Source organism: Schistocerca nitens, chromosome 10 (genome assembly GCF_023898315.1).
Source record: "Schistocerca nitens isolate TAMUIC-IGC-003100 chromosome 10, iqSchNite1.1, whole genome shotgun sequence".
Classification (NCBI taxonomy): Eukaryota; Metazoa; Arthropoda; class Insecta; order Orthoptera; family Acrididae; genus Schistocerca; species Schistocerca nitens.
In genome coordinates, this window is record NC_064623.1 from 128,062,336 (window position 1) to 128,087,526 (window position 25,191).

Sequence of the window (25,191 nt, forward strand, 5' to 3'; positions counted from 1 at the left end):
CACATTTCTAGAGACTACCAATAGCCTAGGTAGTGCACTATACAATATACAGTCTACATTATGGAAAATGACAACTTCGTTTTGTTCCGTTTCCAAACGAAATCCTGCCAACAGTAGTAAGTCTTATTAGATGCGACTCGATTCCATAAGCTGCAAGAGACTGGAATCACGCAAAGTATGCCAATCTAGCACCTTCTATAATGAACACCTTTGAAATGATTCTCAGAGCAAAATATGCTGAATAGAATCTTTGGGAAACTTTGATTACATGATACTTTAATTCAAGTTTTGGCCAGCATGCTTTTCTAACAATTTTTTAGTTTTGTACTTTTCAATCTCTTTGTAAACAATATGTGGTGTTTACTCACAGTTATCTTTCAGACCCTCTTCAATGAGTTGAGTCATTCTAACTGCACCTATCCATTTAGTAAAAGTGATCAAAATGGATACTTTGTGAAGTAGATAACCACACATATTGCACAAGCTTTCTCAAATATCATACAATTTTTGCACTCATAATTTACTTCTTAATGGTATTTGTTGATAATAATAAAAGTGAATTTCAGTTGCCTTGTCATTTACACAAATGCCATACAGGATAGAGAAATGCTTTATATAGATTTTGCCTCCTCATTTAAGATCCAGAGGGGTGATCTGTATTCTAGTCAAAGGTCTTGAACAAGTTAAATTTCACTTTTTTTTTCTCCTTCTGTTACAGTACTCATCTATTGTATTATATATCCAGTCTCAGTCTTCCTTGATATTTAAAGTTTTTATTTTGTAGGGGGGGGGGGGGATCTTTCATTTTCGATTCATTGCTGATGCACATTCACTTGAAACTGTTCTGGCATATTCTTTCAGTGTATGTGTATATTTACAATTCTTCTCTTATTGTTTAATTTCCAATCATTTCTGTTTTCACACAACCGTCCACTCTTCTAAAAAAATCTCATTTGTTTCAGTGTATTGCTCATAACACATAATTTTGCATGCACATGCATTTTCAGCTAAGTGTAAAGTTTGTACAGTTACAATTTTTTGTTTACATTATTTCTTATTACATTATAATTCATGATAAATTCAAGTTATAAGGGCATTTTTGGATATGCCACTTCGTGAATCCCTTTTTAAAAGTATCCCCTGTTGATATCTTAACTTCATTTGGTAACAAGTTATTAAAAACAGTTGCTTTGACTTTGGGGCTTTTTGCTGTTAAAGTTAACTTTATGAAAGTCTTTTCTGTGCCTTGTTTTATAGTTGTGAATATCCATGTTTCCTTTTGTGATCTTAGTGTCTTCTTTCACTAGCATTACAGTTTCCAGTATATACATGGCATACACTGTGAGAATATTGTGTCTAATGAATAGGGATTTGCAAGAAGTTCCTGGTTTTACTTTCGCTGTGATCCTCAATGCTCGCTTCTGCAGTATGAAAACCCTTTTCATATTAGTTGATTACTATATCTTCGTCGTTTACCAGCCATGGCTGGACAGACTGTGTCACAAATACAATGTTTATCAACTAACATTTATACAACACCATATACAAAATTTATATTACAAATAAAAGAAAATATTTATGCAGTGCACAAAAACACATAGAACATAGAGAAAATGAAATGTAACTAAACAGGAAAGTAAAACTTCATAGCAGCAAATGAAAATACCATAAAGCAAAATGTTTACAAAACCATGTAGATCACATACACATAAAGTTTCGTTTTGGCAAAATATGTACTTTGAGTAAAACATAAAATTAAATGTGCAGTTAACTGAGGACATATAAAGAAGATTAAATTTAGGCAAAATTATATATAAAACATAACAATATTTATTATTTTGTCCATTCACTGGAACCACTGTTAAAAAACTCTTCCAAGGAATATAGCGGACGTTGTTTCAAGTCCTGAGCAATTTTTTTCCGAAACAATTCAGGTGGCAGGGATTTCACTTCTGGAGGCAGTTGATTGTACATTTTTAGGGCGTCTGTTGGAAAGCTGTCTTGTATACTTGATAGGCGACACCTTGGCACTTCAATGTTCCTCTTACAGCGAGTGTCATGATTATGTATTTCTTGCCTTATGCTAATATTTCTTTGATTTTCTTTTCTATAAATGAGGGAGAAAAACACAGTCATTATGCCTAGCTGTCATTGCTGTCAATCTTGAAGCCCAGTAGTCTGACAGTCTCCACGTTTTCTTGCTCTTCAGTGTTGGTTAGACTGCATATCAAATGTTGGGTTTTTTCTTCATTGATCTTCATTTTATTTATGATGAACCATTCTTTTATTTCTTCAAACATCAAATTTGATGCACCAATAGCTTCTGCGGCTGTATGTCCTTTGGCAATAAGGGTAGCGTCATCTGCAAACTGCAACATTTGACTATTACAGCTCGTATCATATACATATATGAGGAATAGGAGAGGTCCTAAGACTGATCCTTGGGGCACTCCATGTTCCAGATTTTGTTCAAGAGAAGTTGCTCCGTGCACTGATACTACCTACTCTCGGTTTTCCAAATAAGATTGGAGTGTTGATAGAACAACACCTCCAACACCATAGCATCTTAACTTGGCTATCAGTGTTGTGTGTGAGATGCAGTCAAAGGCTTTGCTGAGGTCACAGAGTGTCAGTGCCACACACTCTCTCCCTTCAAAACTCTGTCGAATCATTTTTAATAAGTCCAGTGTGGCTTTCACAGTTGATCTCTCTTTGCGAAATCAGTGCTGTGTGTTTTGGAATAAGTTGTTTTCCTCAAAGTAATTCAGTACCTGGCAGTGCATCGCAGACTCAGTAACTTTGGCTAGTACTGGTACCACTGAGATTGGTCTGAAGCTGGACACCTCCCCCTTCTTATATATTGGTACTGTGCGCACCAGTTTAAGGAAGTCTGGGAAGACACCAGAAGATAGACATTTGTTTATTACTGTGGCTAGTGGCTGAGCTAATTCTGCAATAATTTTCTTTAGCAGTGTGCAGGACATGCCATAGATGTCTACACTTTCTGAGTGTTTGTAGGAGTCCACAATTTTTATCACGTCTTCAGGGTGTACTTCTTTCCAGTTTTGAATTCTGCAACTGTCTGCATTTCTTATGTTTGCAGTCGGATCTAGGTCAGAGTGTGGAATTTCACTCACTGTCTTTTCCACTATTCTGACAAAGTATTCATTGAAGTCATCAGGTCTACATGAATTTAAGCAGGAGGTAGTCTTCTTTCTGTTCTCATTTACAAGATTCCAGGCAACTTTACAAGGATTTTGGGTCTCTTTAATGTATGTATCATTATATTTCTTTTTTGCTTCCTCTACTGCCTTCCTATAAGCTTTTTTGGCTTTTAGGTAGTTGTGGTGATGTAATTCTTTAGCTGGAATGTCTAAAGCTGATTTCATTCCATCCTTGCACATTGTTACAATACACTTCAATATATTGAGCTCGGGTTTGTACAATTGTTTCACATTGATAACTTTCTTGTGATTTGTCCACAGGATTCTTCATTGGTCTTACCAGAAACATGTCATCAAATATTGCTTTTAAGGTTTGGAACAGACATAAGAAAGAATCACTGCCAACTAACTCTGCAATTTTCTGCTGCCAGTTTGCACAAGACAGAGCTGCTTTGAGACCATTTAGTCTCCCTTCTTTAACAAATCTTCTTTTGAACGTGTAGTTTGAATGCCAATTGCTTATCTGCAGTTTGCTCCTCATACTGGTTTCCATTACTAGCGCACAGTGATCTGCTATCATAGGTTCAACTACACTGAGTTTATAATCCCAGATGTTTGGCATGTCCCATGTCCCACCCCACAGTACTGTTCCACAAGACAAGAAAGGGTACTGATGCTATCCATAATATACAGCCCTTAGGGTTTCAGAATTAAGATATAGTGATAATTTTCTTAATATATATAGACTTGATGATTTTTTTCATGCTTCCATGAAAGTTGATCCTCTATGCTTAAATCCATGAATTTATGACCTGTACAGGTTTTTGGTAGAATTTCATCAATCATAGTATTTTGTCTGTTTGGACCACTTGATTTAAAATGGATAATATTAGTTTTTCCTATGTTTACTTTTAGGTTGTCTCTTTCAAAATGAGCTCTTGCCTTGATAATAAAGTTATGTATCTTTTCAGCTAGGCTGGGCTCACTGTCTGCACAGCAGACCCCAGATGTATCGTCTACATACATAGTGCTCAATTGCTTATTGTCAAGAGAACTTAAAAAATCATTTACGTAGCATATGAATAGGATTGGGCCTAAAATTGAGCCCTGGGGAACACAAAAATGTATGTTTCTCGTACTTGACCTCCTCTCCAGCCTCGCAGTCTGAGGCACCTTCTCACGGTCCGTGCGGCTGCCCCTGTCGGAGGTTTGAGTCCTCCCTCGGGCATGGGTGTGTCTGTTGTTCATAGTTAAGTTAGATCAAGTAGTGTGTAAACTTAGAGACTGCTGACCTCAGCAGTTTGGTCCCATTATACCTTACCACAAATTTCCAAAATTCTCCTCCCCAGTATTTTTCCATTAGAATATATAATCTCTGTGCACTGCTGTCTACCCTTTAAATGTGTTCCTAGCAGTTGCACGAGTTTTCCAGTGACACCACTCTTTGCAATTTTTGATAAGAGTACATCATGACGTACTCTATTAAAAGCCCTTGAGATGACCAGGAACACTCCTGCTGCTTGGGATTTTTCATTTATTTTTTCCAGTATGTGATGGACAAACTGTACTGCTGCTGACGTGGTACTTCGACCTCTTATGAAACCATGCCAGAAATCACCTAATATGTCAGCATTATTTTCTCTATTAGTTTGCTGAAAGTTGAGATTACGGCAGTGAGACTGTAGTTCTGTACATGCTTCATTTTCCCCTTCTTGCGTATTGGTTTAACTAAGGTCAGTTTCAACTTGTCAGGGAACAAACCATCTTTGAAAACACAGTTTATTAGATGAACTAGTGGTTTCCTTAGTTAATGTTTGCATTTCTTCAATAGATATGGGGAAATTTCATCTAATCCTGCTGATTGTTTTGTTTCTGATGCTATCAATAAGCTGCAGTATGTCATACGTGCTTACTGTGCGTAGTGTTATGCAATTCTGTTTGTTACTGGACTCAAATGTGTGCTGTATACCCCGTTTCATACAAGACATTGTTTTCGACAGTATCTATGAAGTAATTAGTGAAACTATTGCTGACTAGAAGGTGATCAGAGATAGCATCATTATTCATAGTTAATTGTACATTACTAATTTTAGTTTCTGTTTCATTGTTTCTGATTTTATTCACAGTTGACCAGCAGGTATGTGAAACATTATCTGAACCTTGTATCTGTTGGCTGATTCTCTCTGCTTTTTAATCTTCTGACTTCATTGCAAAACTTATATTTGTACTGCTTCTAGAGTTCTTTATGTAACTCTTGAGCTAGTCAGCCTGTGTAAGCTATACATGTTTTCCATTTTTTCCTTCAGATCTTTTGTTTTAAAATCTAATGACACCTCAAATTTTTTAGTGGAATAGCTCTACTTAAGTGCTCACTCAGAATTTCTGTGAATATGTTTGATATATTGTTGATCCCCGATGGTAGTAATAATTGATTCCCATGATTCCTGGCTTAAACTATTTCTTAGTGTAGCAGTGTTGTTTGCAGATAGTATTCACCTGTGCTTGTACATTTTTCTTGGTTTGAATTTGGTATTACATTTTAGCACTAGTGTTTGGTCTAAATGATCTGAGAGGTGACCATTTATGCTGTCTGTTGAGATGATTTGGTCATAATTTGTGATAACATGGTTAATTGAACTGCTGTGTGTGTTAGCTGTTCTGTTGGGTACTAGTCCAAGGTCTTCAGTCCCATAAGATATGATACAATCTGTAAAATGTTTGCTTATCTGACCATCATGTAAAGTGTGGTTGTTCAGATCTCCCAGTATGACAAGATTTACACCTCTACAAACTGACATTAATTTACTTAAAACTCCATCAAGTGATTGGAAAGCATCAAAATTTCCACAGTGGGATCTATATACGCCTATGACATAGAAAGGGAAGGTGCAAAATGTGAGTTGAAGAACTGCAGTTTCTAAATCTTTGTCAACACTGTTGTGTGTGTATTATATAACTGATTATTAATCTGTATCCTTTGTCTGTCAAAGTATATCTTTTAGATGAAAATATGTTTGTAATCTGAAATATTCATCTAATAAAGGAAGAAATTTAAATAGCTGTTTATCATTCACTCCTGCAAATTATCTGATAATCTAGATTTAGTGACAAAAGATTCCAGTTATCTGGTTGCCAGTTAAAACTACCCACTGTAAACAGACCTCTGTTTTTGCAACTCACAGATAACTGTTGCTTTGTGATAAATATCGTGTAGATATGAAACTGTCAGGAGGAGTGAACAGTGGCTGTTCCTTATATTTAAGGAAGAAGGAACGTTTTTCAAACTAGCAGCCTGAGTAAGCACAAATACTTTAGCAGTTTAAAACAAGTTAATAATAAATGCAACTTCAATTTCCAAAATGAATCTTTCATTCTGCAATAGTGTGTGTAGTGATTTGAAACTTCTGACACATTAAAACTGCATGCTGGACCAAGATTCAAACTGCAAACCGTTGCCTTCCAGAGGCATATGTTCTACCACCTTAACTATCTGGACACAACTGCCGTCGTAGTCTCACTTTTTCCAAACTTCACGGATGTTCTCGTGTATACTTTGTGCGACTAGCAAGAAAATATCGTGGAAAACTGAATTTGAATAAATCTTTTATTCTGCCATTTTGAAACTTCCTGGCAGATTAAAACTTTATGCTTGCCCAAGATTCGAACTTTTCTTTAGTGAGGAAATGCTGTGCCGACTGAGCTATCGAGACGTGACTCTCGACCTCACACTCTGGAAACATTGCTTGGGGTGTGGCTGAGCCAATTCTCCGCAATATTCTTTCTTCTAGGTGTGCCAGTCCTGCAAGATATACAGCAAACTTCTGTGCCTTGACTAGTTCTACATTCCTGAAAGTCCACCATCATGGTGGAATGTGTGAAACTGAATGAATTCGGCATATTTGCAAAATTCATGTTAATACTGAGACATTAACTTCTGCTTCTTTAGATCTTAGGTATCATGTAGCATTTTACAAATTTTTTGGAGACTTAATCAGGTGACAAATGTAAGGAGACAGTTAGTAATCCCAATTCCTTGATAAATGACGTGGGTGTGTTTGGATTTGGGACTGACGGTTCATAAGCAAGCTCATGAATTCCTGCAGAAACCAAATGAGATGAGAATGTTGCCCACCATCAGCACTTGTGGCACACAGCAACTTTTTTTACTGGCTTCATTTGTTCTAATATTTTGGGACAACACTGTCACTAATAGAAACACTGAAATTCACAGCCACGATATGAGGCATGCAACAAATTTACATATGGTCAAAAGATTAATGTTAACAGCAAAACAGATTTATGTCAAATGAGCTATTTTTCATAAATTATTACCAAAACAGTTTAAGGTATTCATTGGAAAAAAAAAAAAAAAAAGCTCCGTCTTTAGGCCACAAGTGGCCCTTCCGGGACCGTCCGGCCGCCGTGTCATCTTCCGAGGAGGATGCGGATAAGGAGGGGCGTGTGGTCAGCACACCGCACTCCCGACCGTTAGGACGGTATTCGTTGACCGAAGCCGCTACTAATCGGTCGAGTAGCTCCTCAATTGGCATCACGAGGCTGAGTGCACCCCGAAAAATGGCAACAGCACGTGGCGGCGGGAATTCATTGGAAATACTTTTAAAAAGTAATTTTAGTGATGGCTTACCCACAAATGCCCATATAACTAGGAACTAGTATGAATAATAATGTCAGAGACAAACCTATCCCAGCAATAAATGTAGTACTAAATTGAACATAAAATAAACTGCTCACAATGGGATGAATTATTGTCCTACTGTATGAATTAAATAATTATACGAACAGTACTGCAATTGTGCTTTTTTGACGTAGCCCCCGCGCATAAAATTGTGTGTTACAATGAGAAAATAATCAATCTAATCTCTTGTAGACAAGTATTTAATAGACTACAGTTTCATTAGAAGATGGGGTCAGTTAATTGGGCACATTGTGAAGCATCAACATCAAGGAATTGTAGTTTGGTAATAGAAGGAATTTGGGAGAGGAGGGAGGGGTAAAAATTATAGACAGTCACCAAGGTTTGAATATACTAAGTAGGTTCAAATGAATGTGGTTTATTTCTTTAATTGTTTAGTGTTCCTGTGAATCTAGGGTTACAGCGTAAAATCATATTGGGCCATTTCTTAATTATTATGTATGTTTATTGAAGTGTTTTACACACATCATTTTAGCAAAAACTAACATCGCACAATATTTTATTACTCTATACACTTTACAACTAGAGTCTTATTGGCGTTTCTGTCTCTTTTTTTTTTCTCTGTATACTTCCTTACTGTATAGAAGCAATGCTTGACCACCTCCCTACACAAGCCTAACCAATGAAGGGCAGCAGTGTAGCAATATTAGTTAAAGAACAGTTGGCCCTGGAAGCCAAGATGATAAATATTAAACATTTAACTATAGAAGGAAAGTTTGAAGCTGCTGCTATCCAGTTGCTTGATTTCAAGGTGATTATAAGATTTTAAACGTCTCTAAATTATATTTATATAAACATACACTTTATATTAATCATTGGTGGTACAAATGTACATTTGTCAGCGAAAAATTGTAAGACTATACTCTTTATAGATACTCTGCGGCCATGTAACTTTTACTGTCTCAATAATAAACCTACCAGACAAAATGCCTGCCTGGATAATGTCACTTCAAATACATGTAAATGTGAGACTCATTTGAATATCATACTATTTGACCATGATGGCATACTAAAACTGTGTGGAGTTGGAAATATTCACAAACACGAGGCTGAATCCAGGACAATGAGACTACTGCATGATATACAAATAACAAATATCAGATACTCTCTTCAGGGTACCGTTGGAGCTCCATTCTCAACAGGTTAAGCTCATGAAAATTTCTTGCATGCTATAGTTGCCACCTTTAATATCACTATCCTACTTCAGGTAAAAAGAGCCCATGTTCAAAGAAACACAGGAAAGGATGCATGACTAATTGGTACACTCCTTATTTGTATATACTAAAAATACTGCTAAGTCGTAGTATGAAATGTCATGTAACAATGGTATATACAAGTCATTGTATGTGAAACTATGTATTATTAAATAAAGGCAATACATAAAGCTAAAAAACAGGACATACATCAGCCAAGTAACAAATGCAATGCAGTAAGGTAGATAATTAAAGCAGAACCTGGAATATCTACATAAAAAGGAACTACCTTTTTCCATTAGCCCAGATCAATTTAATCTTTATTTCAGGGAAATGCACACTTCATTATGATGAGACGGGAACCAATAAAGACATTGAAGCAGCTGATGTTACCTCTCTAGGTGCAGAATTTAAAGTAAACCACCACAGTAATAGTGATCACTTAAAACTTCCGGGCCGATAGGCCGTGGTCGATGTATACCGGTAAAACTCTCCCCTGACATTTCATCTCCGACTGCGGGAGACATCCTCCGAGGTAAAGTGGCGAACTGCGAAGAGAACTTGAGGAAGCACTGATTATATAGGCAGTACAGAGGGCACCACTGTCCATCGCGTGGTGTCGGCTATGAGACTATCTCTGGTAATGCCAACAAACTTGATTGAAAGTAATCGATCATCACGCTTGCGGTGCAATGCTGACATCCAAATTTTATTCATTTTAACGCCTTCATCTTTCCTGTTAGAATTATTACAGTGTTGATCAATCTCGATAGCCTCTCTATACATGTGTGTCTAATAATGCGAGGTTTTAGATATGACACTCGTCTCACTGAATTTTATTTTGTATGCCCTTTCTACCAAGGTTTTGATTACACCTCTTTTTTGTCTAGGGTAGTGGTTTGAAACTTTATGCAGATAATGATCAGTATGTGTGGCCTTTCTATACACCTTATGGGATGGAACGTTGGGCCATAAGGTGTATAGAAAGGCCACACATACTGATCGTTATCTGCATAAAGATTCAAATCACCACCCTAGACAAAAAGAGGTGTAATAAAAACCTTGGCAGACAGGGCGTACAAAATTTGTGAACCTGTTTATTTAAAAGATGATATTGAACATCTACGGTCAAGCTATTCTAACAAGGATATAGATCGAGCACACTTCGTTCTAGGCGGAGAATGAGGAGCAATGATGAACAACAGTCGCCCAAGGGTAAGGTTTTTCATCTGTTTATTAGTAAGGTCACAGATCACATTTGAAAGGTGTTAAACAAGTATGGGGTGGAAACTATTTTCAGACCCACCAGGAAAATAAAAGAATATTTAAGATTGGCAAAAGATGCCACCGGGGGTATATAAAACACCTTGTAGGTACCACGAAGAGAAGTTTGAACACCCGCCTTGCTGAACATAAGAGGAAATGCTGCCTGAGTCACACGGATAAATTGGCCATACCAGAACATGTCTACCAGGAAGGTGATCATGAAATAAAATTCAGCGAGACGAGTGTCATATCTAAAACCTCGCATTATTATGCACACATGTATAGAGAGGCTATTGAGATTGATAAACACCATAATAATTTTAACGTTGTTACATGATATTTGTATTATGAAACATGCTTTGCTCTGTTTTTCATATTACATATTCTACATATGTATCCGATTTTATTTCTGTTGCATCCCTATACTAAGAAATTTTGTACCCTGTGTTTTTCCAATTGTTTGGTCATTTATTTGAAGATGAGGGTACAGTACTAGGCAGAAATGAAGAGCCTTGCACAGTATAGACAGGCATGAAGAGTTCCATCAAGCCAGTCTTCCAACAACAACAAGTTTCTTACACGGACACTGTAGTACATTTGCTTACTGGGTGTTCCACGTACAGCATCTGGGGAAGCCTGTCGCTAACAGTGATCTTATCAACTGAGATATCCAACCACAGTTCTTGACCTGCCATAACATACTCACTTTTACTAGTAGTTCTCTCAGACTTTCTAAACCTCACAGAAGTGTTCCTCCCTACCTACATGCCTAAAAGGCCAGTCAGTAAGTGTCTTGTTTGGAAACAGATAAAGTTCCACATTCAAATACTGGTTTGGCACACAGCTTTAATGTGATAAAAAAATTTAAAAACATCCATGAGACAGGAAAAATTCATTCTGAACAAGCACTTATTTAAAATGATCAGCTGCATTCATAGGATGGACACATGGTAGAGTAATTATCCCTGTGGACACAGCTCAAAGATGTGGTGGTTCACAATCTCTCAAGCACTCTTTATTATTTAATTTGAAACATTTAATAAAGCTCTGTTAGCACCAGATGTAGACATTAATGGACATAAGTTAAATGAAACTGTGTGTAATTTCTTGTGAGTCCAGTCGAATAACAAGTTAAAATGTCATAAAACTAGAATCACTGATAATCTCAATGTAACAATTCATTGACAAATTGTAGGAATAAAATAGTACACATCCTGAGTCATAGTTTCTGCACGTAAGTTTTAAGACATTGTAGACAGATGCAATGCATGCCGCAGTAAAGCAGGTGAGCTGGAGAGATGAATACTGTGAGCAGAGTGCACAGTGCAGAGGGCTGGCCTGTATTGTCTCCCGAGATCTGCGACATGGCCAGCTGTACTGAGCTGGTGGCCCAGCCCATTGACAGTATGGGTCAGCCAGTCTCACCCGGGCGTGATGGGTTGAAACTTGGCTAGCTGCAGTACTGATAAGACAAACAAAGGTCACAGTTTAATCTCATATTAGCAGTAACAATGCTAGAAATTTATCACTAGCTCCAGCAGACACAGTTACGAATGGTAGTTACCAATGGCTTTACTGAAGGAATCATCGAACATTTGTGTCCAGTGGTTTAGGAAAACAACTTGGGTTACATGGGGTGGTACACAAACAACTGGCCCTCCGTAGTAGACAGCTCATTGTCATGTGCCAGTTGTCGTCTGTTGTTTTGAAGCTGTTGTGGCTACATTGTTTATTGTTAGTGTTTCTTTATTTTATGTTTATCTATTTGTTTTTGTATCTGCTCGTGGCAGGCAACAATTCGTGTGTAACTGGCGAGCAGTCTGTACTTGGGGCCAGTTTTTTTTTTTTTTTTTAAATGTCATCTTTGTGAAACCTTTTTACAAGGGTTGTTTTTTAAGTAAGGGCCGTTTTTATTTTTAAAAAAAGATACAAATACTTTTGTAAAAAACTTTTATTTTCTGATTCTACACACTTTTACCTATTTTTCTACATAGTTGCCTTGTTTATTTAAGCACTTGTCATACCGTACAACTAAGTTTTTAATTCCCTCTTCAAAGAATTCGGCCGCCTGCTCCGATAGCCAAGAGTTCACGGCCGCTTTCACTTCATCGTCGTCATTGAAGCGCTGCCCGCCAAGATGGTGTTTCAGATACCGGAAAAGGTGAAAATCGCTAGGAGCAAGGTCGGGGCTGTATGGTGCATGGTCTAAAACTTCCCAGCCAAAAGAATCAATCAAATCCCGAGTCTTTTGAGAGGTGTGAGGCCTAGCGTTATCGTACAGGAGCAAAACTCCTTTTGTCAGCATGCCGCGCCTTTTGTTTTGAATTGCTCTGCGGAGCTTCTTTAGAGTTGCACAGTAGGCATCTGAGTTGATTGTCATTCCTCGTGGCATAAAGTCCACTAGCAAAACACCGCACCGGTCCCAGAACACAGTTGCCATAATCTTGCACTTTGACAGCGTCTGTTTGGCTTTGACCTTGACGGGTGAGGTTGTGTGTTGCCATTCCATCGATTGTCGCTTGCTTTCGGGAGTGATATGGGATACCCATGTTTCATCTCCAGTGACAATTTGACTCAACATGTCATCCCCTTCTTCCTCATAATGAATCAAAAAGTCCAATGAAGTGTCAAATCTCTTCCCTTTGTGGTCCTCTGTGAGGAGTCTGGGTACCCATCGAGAACACAGTTTCTTAAAGTTTAGGTTTTCAGACACAATTTTGTACAAAACCGATCTTGAAACTTGTGGAAATTGTGAATCTTCTGCCCTCACGAATCTTTGTTTCGACTGCAGCCACCAAATCATCAGTGATCACAGAGGGCCGGCCTGAGCGTTCTTCGTCATGGACGTTTTGACGGCCATTTTTAAACTCTCTAACCCATTGACGCACTTTACCTTCACTCATTGCATTCAAGCCATAAACTTCTGTTAACTGATGATGAATTTCTGCAGCTGATAGGCTTCTCACGGTGAAAAAACGTATCACTGACCGTATCTCACATGCGGCGGGCGATTCATTAATCGTAAAAATTATAAAGTAGCACAGCGATGTGTATGCGACAGCTACAGAGCTGCAACTTGCATCAGTGTGAACGGGAAGGATGCTGGCAAGTGGCGCGGTGGCTTGTTGCGGCGTCCGTGTGAACTACGGGACTATATGCGCGAATGGCCCTTACTTAAAAAACAACCCTCGTACAATATAGTTATTGTCACTGCATTTGAAAGTACCACACTGGTAGATGAGTCAACTTATTCAAGTTTCCAACTTATATTTAGTAAGTATAATACATTGTTTTGTATTAACAACCTTAACAATTCATATTGAAAAACACCTATCATTCAAATATCGAGAAATAATAAACATCTTCATGATAGCAAATATTTAACGTAGTAAAATTACAGGTGTTCTATTGGAGCAACTGTCAGTGTTAATCACTGAGAGATAAAAGCTTGAATGGTAAACGAATGAGTAAGAACGATTTTGAATGTTCATCAGGGGAAAGATGTAACCCCATCTGGATATTTGTTAACTGCAATATAATAAGCATAGTCCATATACTATTTTAAATTATCACTCTTCATTTATTGCAACAAATAAACACATTTCTGGGAGCAACCAACACAGACCATCTGCCTTAAATATGGCTAAAAGCATGCAGCTTGGTGGGCACTGCTGCTGCAGTATAAATGACATCTAACAATCCGCATATTACGTAGTTCTGTTTAAGTAGTTAAATAATTGGTGTTTTAATTAAAAGTTATAAATCTCTGACAATTTGAACATAGGATGCATTACTATAAATATGGTGATAGGTTTTATATAAGCAAAATTTAGACGGCAAAACATTTTTAAATAAAAAAAAATAAAATTAAATTTAAAAAAAATAAAGAATAACATTTGGTAAACAATTAGTACATATAAAAGTTCCTGTACATTTTAACTCCACAGTTGTTTTTCCTGCTAACATTCTCCCTATCTCTTTGATTACAGCCAAAATTTTGCAAACATTTTTTTAGTATCTTTAAGTTAAGTCTTACGTAGAATAACGATAATTTGAAGTTTAATGGCATAGTATTCTCTATAATTATAGTTTCAGACAGATAATACATTGAAATTAGAGAATGACAATGATTTACAGTAACTGTAAAAGTTTACATAATTATGAATTCTATCTTGGGTTCTATACCAAAGTTAGTGCATTGGATTGTATACAGCTCTGTATCATTACAACGTAGATGAACATGTTCATTCTAATACACTGTTGAATTTAAGATGAGCAAACACAATAATTAATCTTTCTGCAGGATATTAAATACCAGTATTTGTAATTAATCAGTTCTAGAGGAAGGAAACAGGGTGGTGGGGAAAGGGGATATCAAATCTGAATGACTATAATTATACTGTGCAACATCACAATTTATGGGGAAAAGAAGGAATTGTTTATATGAAATGAAAAGGAAATCTGTAAAATGATATACTACAAGGATGATTTGAAAAGTTCTCGGAATCACGAGAGGTCAGTGCTAGGGCAATGAGTTGTTCACATGATATTCATTGGACAGTTGCCTGTAAACACGTGCCACTTCAGTGCTCTTGGAAGAGAGCTGTGGCGGTGATGTGGCTCTGTTGTTGTTTGTTGTTCCCGCGTAGTGATTTGCGAAGACCGGGGGTGGGGGTGGGGGTGGGGGGTGGTATTGAGATTTGAGCAGTGATTAATTACTTTGTAAAGAAAAGTATGAAAGTAAAGGACATTCATGCCAATTTCCAGAATACACTGGGTACTCTGCTCTTTCAGATTCAACTGTTGCCAAGTGGACAAATGAATTGAAATATCTGTTGGCCAAGATGTGTCACTACTACAGAAATCATTGCAAAAGTGCACAAAATGGTCATGGAGGATCGCCAAGTGAAAGTGCGTGAAATTGCTCATGCTTGCCAGATGTCATCTAAAGGATATATTACATTTTAACTGAAGAATTAGAAATGAAAAAATTATCTGCAAGATGTGTGCTGCAACTCGTGACGTGCGCCTGCACACATGTGCCATCGTCATGGCAAAATTACATGAACTGAGGTATGAATTGTTGCCACACCCACCTCTGTCAGACTTCCATCTCTTCCCAATACTGAAAATTTTTCTTGGTGGACGAAGAGTTACTTAAAACGAAGAACTGATAGCTGGAGTTGACAACTATTTTGCAGGCCTGGAGGAACCTCATTTTTGAGATGGGATCAAGGCCCTGGAACATCATTGGACCAAGCGCATTAATCTGCAAGGAGACTACATTGAAACATAAAAAAGAAATGTTTCAGTGATGTAAGTACTTCTTTTCTATTCTGTTCCAAGAACTTTTCAAACCACCCTCGTGCGTTGCACACAAACCAGATCTAAACATACTGTAATTAGCTTTCTGAATTATACAAATTAAGGAATTCTAGCTGCATAATACTAATTTATATTTGAAATAATAACATGATGTAATAATCTGTGGGGTTGCATCACTAAAAACAGGAATGTTGCTTACAAAAGGCATGGAAAGTTTCATTTGTAAAAGAGGCAAAAAGAGTGTCACGATTTGGGAAATGTGGAAATTACTGTTGGTGAAGGCGAATGAACTCTTGCTTTGTATATGATGTCAATATTTCACTACAAAATACTTAGTAAATTCATAACAGTTAACAATCAATAATCTCTTAGCAAATATTGAAGAGGTAACCAAATTATCTCAAAATATTAGCTTAGTTTATATTACCAAGTGGTAACCAATTTATCTCAAAATATTAGCTTAGTTTATATTACCACAGGAAGATTTTTGTAGAGACTACATTGCTTTGATGGTACCAGTGGATCATCTTTCAACTGATATTGAGTGTATCAAAGCAAAATCTGAAATAATTGTCTCTGTTTTCAAAAGTTCTTTACAAAGGGAAATACAGTGGAAATGCCGCAATTTAATCCACATTCTACTGAAAAGAGGTTGAAGAAATGTATGATGTGATAAAAGAAATTAGTCAGATAATGAAGGGAGATGAAAATGTAAGAGTCATGGGGGACTGGAATTCCATAGTAGGCAAAGGAAGAGAAGGGAAAGTAGTAGGTGAATATGGACTGGGGGTAAGGAATGAAAGAGGAAGCCGTCTGGTAGAATTTTGCCCGGAGCATAACTTAATCATAGCTAACATTTGGTTTAAGAAATATGAAAGAAGGTTGTGTGCGTGGAAGAGGCCTGGAGACACTGGAAGGTTTCAGGCAGATTATATAACGGTAAGATAGAAATTTAGGAACTAGGTTTTAAATTGTAAGACATTTCCAGGGGCAGATGTGGACTCTGACCACAATTTATTGGTTATGAACTGTAGATTAAAACTGAAGAACCTGCAAAGAGATAGGAATTTAAGAAGGTGGGACCTGGGTAAACTGAAAGAATCAGAGGCTGTAGAGTGTTCCAGAGAGAGCATTGGGGAACTATTGACAAGAACAGGTGAAAGACATACATTAAGAAGGAGAATGGGCAGCTTTGAGAGATGAAATAGTGAAGGCAGCAGAGGATCAAGTAGGTAAAAAGACAGGGGGTAGTAGAAATCTATGGGTAACCAAAGAGACATTAAATTTAATTGATGAAAGGAGAAAATATAAAAATACAGTAAATGAAGGAGGTGAAAAGGAATACAAATGTCTTAAAAAATAAGATTGACAGGAAGTGCAAAATGACTAAGCAGGGATGGCTAGAGGACAAATGTAAGGACGTAGAAGCATGTATCACTAGGGGTAAGATAGATACTGCTTACAGGAAAAATAAAGAGAACTACCTGTATGAATCTCAAGAACTCAGATCGAAAACCAGTCCTAAGCAAAGAAGGGAAAGCAGAAAGGTGGAAGGAGTATATAGAGGGTCTATATAAGGGCGATGTACTTGAGGGCAATGTTATGGAAATGGAAGAGGACGTAAGTGAAGATGAAATGGGAGATGTGATACTGCGTGAAGAATTTGGCAGAGCACTGAAAGATCTAAGTTGAAACAAGGCCCCAGGAGTAGACAACATTCCATTAGAACTACTGATAGCCTTGGGAGAGCCAGCCATGAGAAAACTCTACCACCTGGTCAGCAAGATGTATGAGACAGGCAAAACACCCTCAGACTTCAAGAAGAATATAATAATTCCAATCCTAAAGAAAGCAGGTGCTGACAGGTGTGAAAATTACCAAAATATCGGTCTAATAAGTCACAGTTGCAAAATACTAACAGGAAATCTTTACAGACAAATGGAAAAAACTGGTAGAAGCCGACCTTGGGGAAGAACAGTTTCGATTCCGTAGAAATGTTGGAACATGCAAGGCAATGCTGGCCCTAAGACATATCTTAGAAGATAGGAGTAGGAAAGGCAAACCTACGTTTATAGCATTTGTAGAGTTGATTGGAATACTCTCTTTCAAATTCTGAAGTTGGCAGGGGTAAAATAGAGGGAACGAAAGGCTATTTACAATTTGTACAGAAACCAGATGGTGGTTATAAGAGTCACGGGGCACACAAGGGAAGCAGTGGTTGAGATGGGCATGAGGCAGGGTTGTAGCCTATCTCCAATGTTATTCAATCCGTATATTGAGCAAGCAGTAAAGGAAACAAAAGAGAAGTTTGGTACAGGAATTAAAATCCATGAAGAAGAAATAAAAAACTTTGATGTCTGCCAACTACATTGCAATATGGAAGTGGAAGAGCACAATATGGAAGTGGAAGAGCAGCTGAACGAAATGGACAGAGTCTTGAAAAAGAGGATATAAGATGAACATAAACTAAAGCGAAACAAAGATAATGGAACGTAGTTGAATTAAATTGGGTAATGCCGAGGAATTAGATTAGGAAATGAAACACTAAACGAAGTAGATGGGTTTTGCTATTTGCAAAGCAAAATAACTGATGACTCTTGGAGTAGGGAAGATATGACATGTAGACTTGATTATGGCAAGGAAAGCGTTTCTGAAGAAGAGAAATTTGTTAACATTGAGTATAGATTTAAATGTCAGGAAGTCTTTTCTGAAAGTATTTCTGTGGAGTGTAACCATGTACGGAAGTGGAACATGGACAATAACTAATTTAGATAAGAAGAGAATAGAAGCTTTTGAAATACGGTGCTACAGAAGAATGCTGAAGATTAGATGGGTAGATCACATAACTAATGAGGAGGTAGTGAATAGAACTGGGGAGAAGAGGCACAACTTGACTAGATGTAGGGATCAGTTAGTACGGCACGTTCTGAGGTGCCAAGGGATCATCAGTTTAGTACTGAAGGGAAGCGTGGAGTGTAAAAGCCATAGAAGAAGACCAAGAGATGAATACACTAAGCAGATTCAGAAGGATGCAGGTTTCAGCAGTTATTCATAGATGAAGAAGCTTGCACAGGGATAGAGTAGCATGGAAAGGTGCATCAAACCACTCTATGGACTGAAGACCACAACGAACCACTGAAAAGATGAGTGAAATCAGTATTAGCGTGAGTGGTGCTGAGAAATGGCCGAAATCTTTAAAACTGAACAAAGCTCCAGGCCATGAAGAAATCCTGTCAGATTTTGTACTGAATTTGCAGCTGAATTAGCACCTCTTCTAACTATAATCTATCATAGATATCTTGATAGGGAAACTGTGCCCAGTTGTTGGAAGAAAGCACAGCTCACACTTCTCTACAAGAAGGATAGTAGACATGATCCACAAAGCTACCACCCAATATTCTTGACATTGATCAGTTATAGAATCTTAGAGCATATTCTGTGCTCAACGTAATGAGGTATCTTGAACAGATGTAGTATTTCTTGATTTCCAAAAAGCATATGACTCAGTACTACACCTACACTCACTGTCAAAAGTTCGATTGTATAGGTTATCGAGTGAAATTTATGACTGGATGGAGGACTGTTTGTTATGGAGGACATAGCATTTTATCTTATGTGGAGAATCATCAGATGTAGAAGTAACTTCTGGTGCACCCCAGGGAAATGTATTGGGACCCTGGCTGTTCATGTTGTATGTTAATGACCTTGCGGACAATATTAATAGTAACTTTAGATTGTTTGCAGATGGTGCATTTATCTATAATGAAGTACTGCCTGAAAGAGGTTGCATAAATATTCAGTCAGATCTGGTTAAGACTTCAAAGTGGTGCAAAGATTGGCAACTTGCTTTAAATGTTCAGAAATATGAAATAGTACACATCACAAAACAAAAAAACGTAGTATTCTATGACTATAATATCAAGGAGTCACAGCTGGGGAATTGCCCAACACATACAAATATCTGGGTGTAACACTTTCTAAGGATATGAAATGGAATGATCACATAGGCTCAGTTGTGGGTAAAGCAGGAGGCAGACTTCGGTTTATTGATAGAATACTGGAGAAGTGCAGTCAATCTACAATGGAGATTGCTTACGAATCACTCATGCACAGCCAGTTCTAGAATATTGCTTAAGTGCATGGGACCTGTACCGAATAGGTCTAAAAGGGGTGCTAAATGTGTACAGAGAAGGGCAGCATGAATGGTCACAGGTTTGTTTTATCCATGGAAGGTAACAAAGACACTGAAGGAACTGAACTGAAAGAATCTTGAGAAAGTCTAATCCTGAGAAAGTCTATAAACAAAATTTCACGAACCGGTTTTAAATGATTACTCTACAAATATACTACAACCCCCTATGTATTGCTCACAGAGATTGTGAGGATAAGATTAGATTAAGTACTGCTTGCACAGAGCCATTCAAACAATCATTCTTCCTGCACTTCATACATGGATGGAACAGGAGGAAGCCCCAATAACTGGTACAGTGGGACCTGCCCTCGGACAAGACATAGCAGAAAATATGCCCACAGCACACAACTTTAACTTGTAGCCTGTATAACTGAAAATGGCAATTCGTTCATTTGGTGCGATGGGGGGTTGTAAAATTATATTTTTCTTTGTGGTTCTGGTTGAAATTTGCATTCATAAATAATAATGTCTTATATTATTGTCAGGTCTGCAACCAGATTGTACAATAATTTTGCATCATATTTCAGTGGTCTATCTGGCTGCCATCTTTAGTTGATAACTCTGTGTGCTAAGTCTGCAGTGAGATTTAGCAAAAAGCATTCTCACCTAAAGATGGTGGCCAGATGGGATACTGTGTCACTTGGCAAAGTGTGAAAGGACCCTATGCCTATGCCTCAGTAAAGGCAAAGTCTACTATGAACTGCCACTCAAAGCTAACGGAACCAGGCTCTTTATCAGATTTGAGGAGAAGTCAACCTTCCAGATCCAGCTTGGAGGAATATGTTCAAGTGATTCAGGATATATTCACTCAGAGACTTCAGAAATCACAGAATGATTTAACCCGACATGCAGCCCAAACTGTTCTGATGTATGAGTTATGTTTTTATCCATGGAAACCACATTAGTGCCGAGAATTATCACCAGAAGACTTTGATCATCATTTGGGATATGGTTAGTGCTGTACCTGCAGTAGCAGAGACAAAATGCAAAGGATATTCCTCAGAGTGTCTTTGCTAGAAAAAATAAATAAACAAAACATTGCTTATGTCGACTAAACAGTTGCAGCAAATTATAATTTAAGCAAGACATAAAGTATGGATCCCACATCAGATCTTATAACTGACGAATAACAAAATAAAATTTTCTCCTCACAAGTCTCTCACTCGAGAAAGTACACCAAAGAAAAGATGGAAACAAAACTACTAGAGAGTGGTCTGCACAGCATTACCACAAAGCTGTCCAGGGAGGCCAGACCTCCGTTACATGACACTCTTGAGTCACAGTCTGAAGCTACCACTCCTGAAGATCCAGGACTACCAGCAGACGAGGTAAGTGCAGTTGGTGCACTGGCTTATAAGGCTGGTTGACAGTTAGATCTTCTGGGACTATTTTCGATCATGTGAGTGGTGTAAGAAAATAGTCCACATGTTGATTGTTACCTCTGGCACTGCTGCTGACCGGTGCTGGGGTAGTGGACCCTGATGGCCATTGCCTGAGGCACGAGGCTATGTTTTTGTCTCCAGCAGTGGCCTCTGTCATACCATAAATGTCTGCTTTGCTTTCACTGGCTGTGATGAAGGCATTCTGCATCTCTGCTATGTCAAGCGGGTTGCTGACGGGACAGATGCTGTAGTTAGATGATGCTGGTATAGTATAAAGCAGTGGCGGATACATATGGGGGATGCGCCCCCCCTCCCCCCTTGTGGGGCCACCCGCATTGCAACCTGCGCCACCCCTGCCAGTCACACTATTTGTTTGTTTCTTTCATCAGTCAACTCAAATGAATCAAGTTATTGACTAGGTGTACTTTCCTATGTAGCACGCGCTTCTGCGTCATCGTATTTTATACATTTCTGTCTGGCACATAGATAGCTAACAGGTACCTAAGAGAACAGTCACGGTCATTCTAGTGATCGATACATTATTCTGTCTGGCATTTGTTCGAGAAAAGTCGCAATTATTCTACTGTTTTCTTGTACAGAGAACCTTCGGTAAGTAGCATTATAAATACGGATTATTTGCCGAATAGGAAGCTAGTTTATGTTCAGAAGCAGAAATGTTAAGACTGAAGAGAGAATAAGTAAAAAGTCCTAGTTGTAGCAAGTGCAAGTGTGAAGATTAGTCAAGGGTGAGAGTGATCAGTTGATTGTGAAGTATTTAATAATTGTAATTCTTAGTAATTTCCCAGTAAAAAAATTGTTACAAGATTCATAACAATATTTTTACTAATAACATAACAATAGTTATGGTAAAAGTAAAGGTAGCTCAAGTTACCTTTAGCGCCCCCACCTTGAGATTTTTCTGTATTTGCCACTGGTATGAAGACTGGTCTTATATTTTTGATAGTATCCTGTGGACAGATGAAGCTGTGCTTTACATTATGGGGTTTGTGAATCAGCACAACTGTTACTGGGGAATAAAGGATCCAAGGATGGTTGTTGAAAAAAGCCAGCATCACCCAAAGGTCACAGTGTGCTGGTGCATGACAACTATGAAAGTTGTGGGCCTTTATCTCGGGGAAATAATGAATGGCAAATGGTACTTTGATATGCTTAAAGATTGCCCATCTCATCAATGTCAATATGCAGCAGGATTTTGGAACATATAATGTGTTCAAACATTATGAATTACCTCAAATGGTAAGTTGATACACAGTCAACATGGATTTAGAAAATGTTATTCTTGTCAAACACAAATAGATCTTTACTCACATGTGTTGTGTGTGCTATTGACAAGGGATTTCAAATTGATTCCATATTTCTAGATTTCCAGAAGGCTTTCAACAATGTACCTCAAAAGTGGCTTGTAATCAAATTGCGTGCTTATCGAATATGGTCTGAGTTATATGACTGGATTCATGATTTCCTGTCAGAGAGGTCACAGTTTGTAGTAATCCACAGAAAGTCATCAAGTAAAACAGGTCATTTTTGGTAATGTTGTAGGCCATTTGCTGTTCCTTATCTATATAAACGATTTAGAAGACAATCTGAGCAATGAAAAGTGTGAGGTCATCCACATGAGTGCTAAAAGGAACCCATTACACTTTGGCTATGCAATACATTGATCAGATCTAAAGGCTGTATATTTTAGTAAATACAATAGGAATTAGAATTATGAACAGCTTAAATTGAAAAGCACACACAGAAAATGTTGTACAGAAAGAAAACCAAAGATTGTGTTTTATTAGCAGAACACTTTGAAGATGCAACAGATCTACTAAAGAGACTGGCTACACTATGGTTGTTCGTTCTCTTTTTGCAGTGCTGCTGCACAGTGTGGGATCCTTATCGGATAGGATTAACAGAGTACATGAGAAAGTTCAAAGAAGGGCAGCATTCTTTGTGTTATTGAGAAATAGAGGAGAGTGTGTCACAGACACAATACAGGATTTGGGGTGGACATCATTAAACCAAAGATGTTTCTCGTTGTGATGGGATATTATCACGAAATTTCAGTCACCAACTTTCTCCTCCAAATGTGAAAATATCTTGTTGATGCCAACCTACGAAGGGAGAAGTGATCATAATAATAAAATAAGAGAAATCAGAGCTTGCACAGAAAGGTATAGGTGTTCGTTTATTCTGTGCCTTTTCAAGACTGGAATAGTAGAGAATTATTGCGAAGGTGGTTCGATGAACCCTCTGCCAGGCACTTAAGTGTGATTTTCAGTGTAGCTGTAGATTATGTTCGTGGTACTGTATCCACATGCGACTATTACTACAGTGATCTTTCACTTTGCAATGGCTGTTTGTGCATGGCTAAAGCCATACTTTCCAGGATCCTGCCCCCACGCCACAGGACGTTTCAGTTCTAAAGTTACTAACTGAAACTTACAAACATCATCACAATTGGTTCTCCACAACAAAGTATTAGATAATAGAATTATAAATATTGTCTATGCTTGAGAAGAAATTTTGTTTCCTGATGATCATTAGTTTCTTTTAGGGCACGTAGCAATTTCTTGGCAGAAGATGGTGTAAAACATTTAAAACAAACTTTCTTTTCCCCACTGCTTTAAAAAAAAAAAAAAAAAAAAAAAAAAAAAAAAAAAAAAAAAAAAAAAAAAACCCGAAGAGAGAGAGAGAGAGAGAGAGAGAGAGAGAGAGAGAGAGAGAGAGAGAGACAAAGTTATCAAAATGCATAGACAAGTTACTTCACAAATGAGAACAAAACTAACATCAGACTTTAATGCTGGGCAGAATACAAGTTGTCTGAACACACAGTGAACTGTATACTCGTCAATGGGCCTCCACAGCCGACAACCTATGAGTGAGCCAATGCTAATATGATGACATCAGCAACTATGACTGAAATGGGCACGTGACCATCAGCACTGGATGTTGGTGCAGTGGCTGAATGTTGCATGGTGTGATGAATCCTGATACCTTCTCCATTATGCTGCTGGAAGGGTGCAACTCCATCATCTTCCAGGGAACATCTCCTTGACACCTCTACTGCGGGGCAGAGACAGCTGGCAGCAGCTCCAATTATGCTCTAGCAAACATTCATGGGAGCTTCCATGGCTTCTGTGAACAGCGTGCAAGGAACCATGATGGCCAAGGAGGATTGTACACTGCTTGCAGATCATGGACGTTCTTTCATATGATCATATTCCCTGATGGCAATGGCATTTTTTTTTAAACATGACAGTGTGCCATATCATAAGGCCTGGATTGTCATGGAGGGTTTGAGGAACACAGTGGTCATTTCCAGTTGATGTGCTAGCCCCCCAACTCTCCAGACCTGAACCCGACTGGAAAGAAATCTGGGATGTAATTGAACACGGTGTCAGAGCTCATCGCTCGCCTCCCCAGAATTTAAGAAAATTTGGTGACTTGTTTTTTTGTAGATGTGGTACAGCTCTCTCCAGCAACCTTCCAGGGCCTTGTTGCTTCCACGCCACAATGCATCACCTCTGTTATGCGTGCCGAAGGTGGATGTACCGGATATAGGTAGTCATTATGTTCTGGTGGATCAATGTAGTAGCGGTAATATAAGTCTATGTACTTTATGTGCCTTTACAGCAGTGACAGGTGTGTCAGTTAATATGATAGGATCTAAAACCTGTCCTATCACATAGTATACAGGTTGTCATATATGTAATTGACCCTATGAATGTCATACAGAGCAAACATTGAACTGACAGGTCTAAGAGTCTACATTACATGTCTTTTGTAATTTCCAAGATCATTTCTATATATCTGTGACATGCATTCATATACGTAAACTACACTTTTTTGTGCATTAGGACAAATATACAAAATGTATAAAATGCAAACTAACCTAATGTATCATGTCAAACTGGACAATTTTACATGCACGACACAGGACTCCAAA

General features: G+C 38.0%; 1 protein-coding gene across 1 annotated transcript in view; it reads right to left on the minus strand.

Moving 5' to 3' along the window:
• Window positions 1-11,656: 11,656 nt before the first annotated feature.
• The window catches only part of LOC126210050 (thioredoxin, mitochondrial), a 49,628-nt gene continuing 36,093 nt past the window's right edge, over window positions 11,657-25,191 (minus strand). Inside the window, exon 4 of the transcript XR_007540600.1 lies at window positions 11,657-11,799. The gene's annotated coding sequence lies outside the window, so the exon portion shown is untranslated. The remainder of the gene's footprint in view (window positions 11,800-25,191) is intronic.